The following is a 10,484-nucleotide window of genomic DNA, read 5'->3' as shown; positions in this document are numbered from 1 at the left end:
AGGGGAAAAAAAGGAAAAAAAAAAAAAGAGAAAAAAAGAAAAAAAGGCGCGCCCCTCCCCCCGGGGGAGTTCAAACGTCGCAACACCCACCCCCGACGCTGATTGGACAGCGCTCGGTGACGTCACAATGCCCCGCCCCGTCCATTGGTCCCCGCCGCGGTCCGTCACAGCCCGCGCCCGGGCGCGTTTCTTTGTGCGCGGCCGCGGGCGCTCCAGACGGCGCGCACGGAGTCGGCGCGCACGTACGGGCGGGGAGGGGGGGAATCTGTCAAGCTCAGCGGTTTTCTCAAATCCCTGACAAAAAAAAAAAAAAAATTAAAAAAAAAAGAGTGGGGAAAAAAAAGCTGCGGCGCAGCCCTGCGCGCCCGCGCTCCCTCCGCGCCCAGACCCCGCGCACACAATAGCGAATTCCCTCTGCGAAAGCGTGGGAATCGGGTTAAAAATACAAAAACAAGAGTTTAGGCGGCGCCGCGTCCCACGGGCAGGGATAAGAGGGATAACACGGATAACAGTGCAAGAGAAACTTTGCGGGCTCTGGCGGCTGGCGGCACTTTCTTTTCTTTTTTCGCATTTTTTTAGTATTTTTTTATGGCTAAAATCGATTCGCGGCCGTTGGGAACCGGAAGGGAAAACCCGCCGCAGCCAACTGCCGCCGGCTCTTAGGTGGGATGTGTTGAGATTTTTTCTTCCCTTGGGTGAAGGTTTTGTTTTGAAGTGGATTTTGGGGTGATTTGGGGGTTTTGGTGGCTGCGGCAAGGGGCGAGCCGGGGTCGGGGCGGGCGTGCCCGGGCGCTGCCGCTGCCTGTCCCCGCTCTGCCGGGTGGGCTCCCAGTGCCCGGGACTTTGCAGAAGTTACGAGCGATTCGGCAGCCTCCCGCCCACCTCCCTCCTCCCTCTTCTCCTCCACCTCCTCCTCGCCCCCGCCCCCGCGTATTTCCGCAATCGCCGCGATTCGCACAGGAGACCCGCACCGGGGGGCGGCGGGGCTCACGGACATCCCCCGCATCCCCCCGCACACCCCCGGCCGGGCGGGCGGCCCCGCTGCGGGCCCGCAGTGTCCCGCCCCCGCCGAGCCCCTTCCCAGCCGCGGGGGTCCTCCCCGGGAGGGCGGCGGGGGGGCGGTGCGAGCGCCCCACGCACGGGTAACCCCTCCGTCCTGCACGGGTAACCCCCATCCTGCATGGATAACCAGCCCCCCCCCCCCGCATGGTTAACCCCCCCGCATGGGCAAAACCTCCTTCTGAACGGGAAACCTCCCTCCCCCCACACGGGGAACCCCCCTCTCCGCACCGGTACCCCCCATGCGCACCCTCCGGCACGGGCAGCCCTCCCCAGCGCGGGGAACCCCCGTCCCTTGCACCAGCAAAGCTCCTTTGCTGCACGGGCAAAGTTACCTGGCATTGGCAAACCCCCCATCCTCCTTTGCACGTCCACCTTTGCACCCCCCGTGCTTTGCAAACCCCCCCAGGCTTTTCCCCCCCGGTGCGGTGAAGGTGCAGGGTCCCCCCGGCCGGGCAAGCCTCCGGCGGGGGAGGACCGATCGTCCCCGCAGCGCGGCCGTGCCTGGCAGCGATGCAGCAGCCGAGCTGCAAAGTCTCCAACTTACACAGCACCCCTAAAATAGTCCTGATTTCATCCCTGAAAGGATTTCCTGGCTTTGTGTGTCTTAACTAGCCTTGGCCATTTTTGTAGAATAACCCCATTATTCACAGCTCCGAGGGTACAATCTGCTAAAGTCACTTAATAAAAAAAAAAAAAAAAACCCACAGAGGAGAAAGAGAAACCTTCAAAGGGCGTGAGAAATAAAGGCAAACAAACAATTGTCTGTGGCGCTCAGCTCCCCTTGATCGTGGATACCCGCTTCATTAACAGGAGAAGCATTATATGCTTAAAACTAGAAGCCTCAAGATGCGTGATAATACTGCAAAATTAATTCGGGGGGGGGGGGAAGAGCAAGTGGATCTGAAGGTTAATTGCTATTTTTTGACAACAAAGTGAGACTTCAACTCACACAACTCATAAGGAGTGGTGTGGTTACCCCTCTGAATTTACTGCTTTTAATCGACTTGAGCAGGTATTTAAAGACACAGAGGTTGCAGCCGCAGCGTACTAAGTACAGAGACAAAAAAAAAAAAAAAAGAGTAAGAAAGTAAAAATCCCTGAGATAGTGATTTTCAGTTTGCAGTTTGGGAGCCCCAGACCTGCGCTCGTGACGGCGCAGCTCTGTACACGGCGGCGCGTTTGAACCTCCCGGCAGCGGCTCTGCTTTCCTGGTTACCTCCTGGTGACCCCTCGGAAGGAGCCCGCCGATTCCCAGCGGTCTGGAGACCACAGGTTGGAAACCACTGGTGTTGCATAAACTTGTGTTATTCGGAGCAGGCTTAGGTCGCGAGGGCTCCTCTTAGCAAATTGTCGAAGGATGATGTGTACTGCATAAATTAAAACATCATGTCCCCTTGCCATGTGAAAGCATTATTAAAAGAAGCATAATAAGGGATTTCCACCATGTTATCAAGTGTACAAAGAGAACTCCGAATGGGAGGGATGGCTGTCATCGGGGTAGAACAAGCTGGGATTTTGGAGAGGCTTGAGAAGCGCTTTGAATAGCCCGTCAGTTGGACAAGGATCAGCGCTGACAATAGCTGGGCTATATGTGGTATGGCCTGTTAACATACAGCAGCAATCATGAAAGGCCTGAGATAGACAACAGGGCGCTCCTGGGCCCTGAGAGATGTTGGTGGCTTTGGGAGAGCCACTGTGGCTGCCCTGGGAGCAGCTTCACCCCGCTGAGAGCCAGAAGCCCGCTGAAATCACCAGGCTCAATCCTGATCCCCTTTCCATCAAGCCACACGGTGCTGACTCACATCCCCAAGAGACCTAAGTGCCAGTATAGTTGATGGAAATCAATGCCCAGATGTTTCTCTGTTGTCCCACAACCCACTACAGAATTATCTACGAGTCCTAGTAGAAATGTCATGGAGGAGCAGTAGGTTAGTGCCGTGCCTAACCTGGTCCCACCACCTGCCATGAAATCAGGAATGTTCTGAAGCTACCAAAAATGAGAGTATTCTGTAAGACTCTCTCCAGGGAAGAGATTGCTTTTTTATTGCATGTGTGCACAGAGAACTGAGCATAATGGGGTTTTCCTCCTTAGTTTAAAGGTTTCAGATCCTGAAATAGAGTCCCCCATAGCAGAAGTGTTGGAGCTAGATGATATTTAAGGTGCCTTCCAAACCATGCCGTTCTATGACTCTACAATAAACACCATGGTTGTGTGAACACTGTGTCGTCCTAAAACAGGAGGGCAGGAGGGCAGAACTTTCAACCTCCAGGCTGCAAATTTGAAGGAGAAGCTTAAAAAAGTAGGGTAGCATGTTTGATGGAAATTCTCACCTTACACCACTAAATAGATGTGAATGATAATGTTTTTCTGTGCAATATTTTCTGTCCATTGCCATGACTCCCAGAAGGAGAGTGGGGGGATGAAGAAGTACTGCAGTCTGTATCTGGCAGGTGAAGGCAGCTCCACCATTTGGGGTCTGGGCCATGGCTGTATCACCAAAGCCACGTTCATGTGGGGAATTAAAGCAGTTGTGCTAAGAGCAAGTGGGAATAAGTAAACTGAAAATTGGTCAGTCTTCCTGTGGAAAGTCCTGCTTTGACCGTGAGCTGCTGGCAGCATCGCTGCTGGCACGCCTGGATGTGGAGCGCCGGCTCTGGAGCCCAGCGCGTTGCAGAAATGCCTGCAGAGTTGTAATGCATTTCCACAGGGTCTCGAGTCTATTGCGAAATGCATTGCAGAGGAAATAACTTCCCAGCAAAAGCGTGCAGACTGCAGAAAGGAAGCAGCAGAACGGAGAGAGGCGGGAGAGGCAGCATTTCCCCTTTTGTTTTGCTGTAGATATTCTTACGGGGAGCAAAATAAATGGTAACGCTACTTTAATGTAAAAACTGCTTTGCAAGCAGGGTTTTTTTGAAAAAACAAAATATACCTCAAAGTGAAAGTTCCCTGTGAAAGTGATTGCAGTTTAATAAGCTCACTGTGATTTACGGGTGGGCTTGAGTAGTGCCCGTCGGCCCAGGCCACACTGTGGGCCCGCAGGAACCTAAAACTCCCTTCCCACCATGTTGATGCCACCATCGAGCTGGATAAAGCCCCTGTTCACAATCAGGAAAGACACAAATAGGTACAGTCGTCCTCAGCTATATTTTATTTGTACACAGTCCCGCGGTGTTATCACTGCTGGGAGCTGAGGGACACCTCTCACAATGGTACGAAATCATTCTCCAGCGATACGGAGTGATTACAGCATACAGAACTGATACTGCCGTTGTCCTAAATCCAATGTTTTATCAGGCAGTTTGGCATAAACACTTTGGTCCTAATCTCGCACACCTCAATGAAAATTTCGCTTGGTAAAGTTTGCGCAAGAGTGGTATAAACATGGTGTGGCAAATATTGTTTATATACCCATCCACACCCATCCACACACTATTTATTTCAGTATATTATGTGTCTATGCATTGTCATATTTATTTATGCAATCTATTTCTCAAAAGGAAAGTAAGTCTTTTGTCCCTGATTTTACGTGAGAACATTTTACATTCAGGGTTCGCTCAGAATATAAAAGCTGAGATTCAACAGAGGGTGTGAAAAATGAACCTGAAGAATTGCTGACTGGACTTTGTAAAGTTTCAGATAACATAAACAGTTCTGTGACAAAGAAAAGTTACGTCTAAGAGAAAACAGGAATATTAATACTAAATTAAACATCGACCTACGCTGCTCAGAAGCAGTGGTGGTCTTTTAGCCCTCATTAACATGCATTCCCTGCTGCCCTTCGCTGCAGGCTTTTCTCTGGAGTCTGTAACTTTCACAATAAGATGGGCATTATTTCCCCAAATAAATAAATAAAAATCAAACCAGCAATCGGCTTCACTGCTAAGTCATTTTTTTTCCACATTTCTTATCTATGCAAAAGTTTTGGGAAGAAAAAAGAATGACAATAACAATAATAATAATAATATGAGTGGCCTGTTCAGATGCAAACTCAGACAACTTTGTGCCTAGGTTACAGACGGGCTGGTTAGGAGGGCACGGTAACAGGTGCAGGTTTATTACTGCTTTTCTGGCACAAAATTTATATGCAAATCTCTTCTGCAACTATTCTTTATAAAATAGTTCTAGCCTTGCTATCCCAGACAGCACATGAGGTCTGATCACTTTCCTCGTGGGTACAGGGCAGGGAAGTTTTCCATCACAAGTTTTCCTAACTCTGTCTCTTTTCTACTATTAAAAATATGTCTTTCAGCCCTAAATTATGTATTCTTTAAAAGGTGATAAGTTCTATGTTCTTCATAGGAAGGACAGGCACTAACACAGCTGGAGTTGGAAACCCCCGCTTCTAGACCATAAACTTCGAACTAAATTAAATTTTAGGGAATTAAAAGTAGTACTCTTCCTCTGAGATTAGTAACTTTTTACTCTCTACCTCCTCTAATTTTATAGACAACTTCATAACATGCAAGGATTGAGTCATAAAAGCTGTGCCGTAGCTCACGTGCAGAGGTTGGTTGTAACAACTCAAAAACCTGCACGAGACCCAGCGCTTCTGCCTAAAAGATTTTGTAAGAAACCACAGAGTGAAGTGCACCCGGTCCCTTCTGCTTGCTCTGCCTTTTCCCAGTGCCCACGGCTCCTCTGGAATAGCGAAAGAAATGTGTTAGTCTCAGCACCTGATTTTTTTTTTTTTTTTTTTTTTGAAGTCTTTATTACTGTAATTCACTGACCTGCCGCATTGTAAGCCCTGGCAATATAGATCCCTGCACTGGGCACCCTGCGCTGGTACTAGATCTCTCTGGAGAGGCTGCTTTGGTGGGGGTTTTTTTGCAGAAAGGGAGTTTTTCTTTAAAAAAAAAGAAAAAATGAAGTGTAATCCGTGTGGGCTGCCTGTCACAATCACTGCTTTCCTCTCCTAACAGCAGGGAGAAGGTGAGACCATCCTCTGCTCACCCGACTGTTGTGTTAACTTCTATACTGGGCTGGGAAGATTTCCATAGGGTAACCCCCGGAACAACCAGGCGCGATGCACAGGTGGCCCTTACAAAGGGATATGCTCAGCTATGGTTTTATTTGGATTCCTGGAAAAGCACATAAATCACGACACTGCCCCACGTACGTATGCCCGACCCCTTCCTTAACTTCTTGCATGAAAATGTTATTTCTGAGCCTGTGGAGCAGGTGTACATACAGTCGTGAAGCTCGTGGGCAAAGACACACTGACTGCATTATTTCTTCCTCAGAAAACTGAAAACCCGAGCCAGGAGATCCCCCAGCCCAGCTCCCCCCTCCTCCAGGAGGAAATAAGCATTTCCTTAAAAATGTTCTATTTTTTTTTTTTTTATCCTCTTCAGATTCAGATTGTCACTAAATATAGAAACTCTTGTAGCCACACAAACCGTGCATCGCCCCACAGCTGCTCATTTGCAATTTGTTCCTGCACTTAAAAATCTCTTAATGCTACAAATAAACTTTGGGAAAGTTACATCCCAATAAACAATGAGGTGTTGTTTAAAATTACATGTGCTACTGTATTATTAGGTCTCTACCGACACTACAATTATCTTTTGAAGCTGGCAATAACGCATTAGCTGTTCAGTCAGATGCCGAAATAGACTGGTGGATAAGCCCTCTGCCATTTTTATGAATGGAAAATATTTTAAAAGATTGTTTCCACTTTCTTCTTTGTCCTCTCCCCCGAAAGGAGCCCCCGCGCCGGGACTCTTCCCCCACGTCACTTTAATATTCATATATTTTATCCATACATTGCGATACATGATTAACTGCCTCCCCCCTACCACACACACATCGCCCCAAACAATACAGATACTTATTGGATTAACTACTCAGTCCTCGCTGGAAGGAAAGCGGTATCCGTGAGCTCTCGCTTTTATTTGCATGTACAGTTGTAGATCTGTGGCATGACAACAAAAATAAATAATAATTAAAAAAAAAAAGTGGATAATCCCTACGCGGGAGCGCAGTGTCCACCGCAGCATCCGCCCGCTCCGCGGCACCATTTTTACTCGCCGAGGGAGTTCGCATCGCGGCGGATCCTGCCCGGTTTTGCCCGATTCCTGCCCGCTCCCCGAGCAGCCGCTGCCCGGCTTGGGCGACCGTGATGGGCGTCGCAAGCTCCCCGTCCTCCGGGCCCCCCCTCCGACACAGCCTTGGCACCGCATCGGGGGTGGGGGGAGAGAAAATAGAGGAGCGGGGCGGAAAGAATTAAAGCAAAGCCTTTAAAGTTTGCTGCTTGATTTTGGTCTGCCTCTGGATTATTTGGGGGAGGTGGGAGGGGGGGGAATAAATAAATAAATCTCGCAACCTGCCAGCTCTGCCTTCCCAACGCTCTCCAAGTCACTGGTAGCCATTTTCATCTAAGGTACAGAAGGAGGAAAGAAAAAGGAGAAAAAAAAAAAAGCCAAAAAATCTTTAAGAAAAAGCACCCCCAAAAAAGGAACCAAGACAGGAAAAGCCCGTGGAGCAGCGCAGACCGGGGCCGCTGCAGCCGCTCCGCGCCCGCGCAACCCCCGCCGCTCGCTTCCCCGGCTCGCGGGCTGCCGAGGTTTTTTTTCCTGTATTTCCGCCCCCCCTCCCCCCCGTTTTTTTTTCTTTTCTTTTTCTTTTTTCTTTTTTTTTTTTTCCCCTTTCCCCCTCTCTCTTTTGCCGCAGTCTCCGTCCCGCGCTGGGCGAGTCCCGGCAACCCGCGCCGGCGAGGAGCTGATTTATCGCTGCTCCAGCCCCGGCTCGCAATTCTGTCACTGTAAATCACGCACATGCGGAGAGCGGGAAGGTTTTGGCCAGCTCGGAGCCCCCTCCCCCCCCCCCCCCCCAAAATAAAATTAATAAAAAAATATAAATAACGGAAAGAAAAAGGTGAGGGGGGGAGAAATCCAGGGGAGAACCGGCGCCCCCCAACCCCCGCCGCAAAATAAAGTCTCAATAAAAGTGGCGGGGGCGGCGCGGAGGGCGGGAGGGATGGAGGGATGGAGGGAGGGGGGCACCTGGCAGCCGCCGCGCCCCCCCGCGCCCGCCCCTGCCGCTCCCCGCGGCGCCTCCCGGGCCCGGCTCCGCGGCGGGGGGTGCGGGGGGACCCCCGAGCTCTCCCGCCCAGCGTGGTCCTGCCTGCCAGCGCTGCAACCCGCTCGTACATGTGCGTATCCACATATATCCCCGTCCCATATGGATGTGACTGTGGGAGGGTTGCACGCTCCCATGCTGGAGCTGCAGCATCCTCCTCGGCGGCGGTGGGATGCAGACCCCCGGGCAGCCTCCAGCTCTCCCAGATCCTCAGGCAGCCTCCAGGTCTCCCAGCCCTGCAGCAGAGGGGCTCTGTGCCAGCCGGGTGCAGCAACTGCGGTACCCCAGTGTCCGAGCACGGCTCCCATCACCCATGAATCAAATCCATAAAGCCAAGGATCCCCTGGCCCTGAGAAATTAGGGTATCATGTCTTGGGACCGCAGCTTGGCCTCCCCCCACCATCCCTGTTAGGCCCTGCAGTGGCTTTGCCTGTTATTTCCCATCACATCCTTTAACAGCAGAGAAAAAAGGAAAATCAGTATGAAAAGTGCTGGTGGTATCACTACAATTCAGGGGTTGGCACAATCCCTGGGTATTTTGTCCCAATGTGGGGTGCCCTTGGCTTCGCCCAGGGTCAGGGCAGGGTTGCAGGGGAGAACTTTCAGGAATGCCTGAATTCCACCAGCTGCACTGGCAAGTCACTGAGACTTGAGGGAGGAATCAGGCACTCCTGAGAGCAGGACGGTCGCATGCTGCTGGAGATGCTTACACGGCTAATAAAATCTGGGATAAGCCCCCCAGCAATAATGCAGCACACAGGGCAGGAGGCTGAAACTGTTTCCTGCCACTGCACTGCAGCATCAAACCCTGATTTTCATGCAGCTCTCCTCGTTAAATTCAAGAAATATCTCCAGATTTTCAGTATTGCTGAGCTCCAAACTTTGGTGCAAGTGACTTCTGCCCCGCTTGGCAAAGGGAACCTGTGGACCGGCCTCCTGCATGTGCAACACAGAGAGAACACTGAATCTCCAAGGAAAGTCCTTCCCTATGGTTTAGAAAATCAGTAAGCCAAGGAGAAATGTATAGAGCAGAGGAAAACACTGGACACCTGAGTGGAAGAAGAGAGTGACCATGGCCAACTGCAGTCCCTGTCCAGTGGAGACTCCAGGGAAGCTGCTTTTCCCTCCTTGCAGCTATTGTGCTGCTGTTCCCAAAGCTTTTGAGACACGAGGAAGGTCTATAGGGAAAGGACCAGTGCTGGTGTTTTCAGTGCCCTCCACCCAGGGGACTGCAAAAGAGGCAGCATCCATATACCCTCTCTTGCAGGGGGGCTCTTCCATCCTGCCGGGACCCCTGTTCTTCACCTCATCCCTTTGGATGGTTTTTGACATCTTGGGGAAGCCAGGGTAGGGAGAGGGACAGGTACCCTGGGTCCCAGGTGCCCCAGCACACAGGTAGCCCAGCACAAGCACAGATACTGCTGATGCACAGGTGCCCCAGCGCTCAGACACTCCAGGACACAGGGGTCCCAGGACAGCACAGCCACCTTCACAAGGATAACCCAGCACACAGCTACCCCAGTATGCTGCTACACCTGCCCACAGGCACCCTGCTACGCAAGCACCACAGCACAACGTAGCCCAGTATTCAGACACCCTAGTACAGCACCATGCACACTGAAACCCAACACATGGCTGTACTTGAACAGGGATACCCCAAAACACAGCCCCTGGCACACAGGTACCCTGGCACTCAGGTACCATCAGCCCCCTGCCATGCCATGTGCCCTGTGTGGCACTGGGGTGGGCTCACCGGGGTTTTTGCTGTTCCCTGGAGCAGGTGAGGTTGTTACAATTTCCCATTAATCCCAAATGTCAGGAGCCTTACTCCAAAGGCAATGCCAAAGGCTTTTAAAAATTCCTAGTTGACTTCATTTAAAAAGTGTGAGTGTAGGAAATAACGAAGGTTGCTTCCCCCTGTTGCCACAAATTTACATTCAGCCCACGGACAACGGCAGCAGGGCTGCAGCGTCGCTGGATTTCTTTGGAAGAGTTACCAGAGGCCTGCGAGACAGCTGGAATTCATATTAGAATATTTTTAACGTGCTCTTACAAATACTTTGGCATACGCCTATTCCACTCCTTTTAATGATGTTGACTTCATTTCCTTTAATACGGGGCGAAAAAATGCTACACCAACAAGACTTAATTAAATTAATAAGAAGAAACAATAATAAATAATCCCAGTTGCGTTCCCGCAGGGCTGCAAAATACAGATCGGAGGGTCGGGATGGTACCACCCAACAACTTTCGCAGAGGAGTTGTTCAGGCCGGCGCATCCCTGGGCCCCTGCTCTCCTCGCTGCTCCCACTTCCCGCGTGCGATGCGGTGACAGTGGGAGCAG

The 10,484-nt window shown here is 51.0% G+C and overlaps 1 protein-coding gene and 1 long non-coding RNA gene across 16 annotated transcripts in view; both read right to left on the bottom strand.

The window, feature by feature from the left end:
• Positions 1 to 10,484, bottom strand: part of NFIA (nuclear factor I A) — a 344,509-nt gene that overhangs the window by 245,277 nt on the left and 88,748 nt on the right. The gene's annotated exons all lie outside the window — the stretch shown is intronic.
• On the bottom strand, positions 4,189 to 7,628 carry LOC121665923. Its single transcript, XR_006016520.1, has 2 exons — positions 7,386 to 7,628; positions 4,189 to 7,229 (listed from the first exon to the last, which is right to left on the bottom strand). It is a non-coding gene; the product is annotated as an uncharacterized LOC121665923 (long non-coding RNA).

The sequence above is a fragment of the Corvus kubaryi genome, unplaced genomic scaffold (genome assembly GCF_017639235.1).
Source record: "Corvus kubaryi isolate FWS band 111438036 unplaced genomic scaffold, C.kubaryi_AGA036_p1.0 37334, whole genome shotgun sequence".
Classification (NCBI taxonomy): Eukaryota; Metazoa; Chordata; class Aves; order Passeriformes; family Corvidae; genus Corvus; species Corvus kubaryi.
Note: the sequence above shows the minus strand (reverse complement) of the source record. Positions and strands in the feature narration are given on the sequence as shown.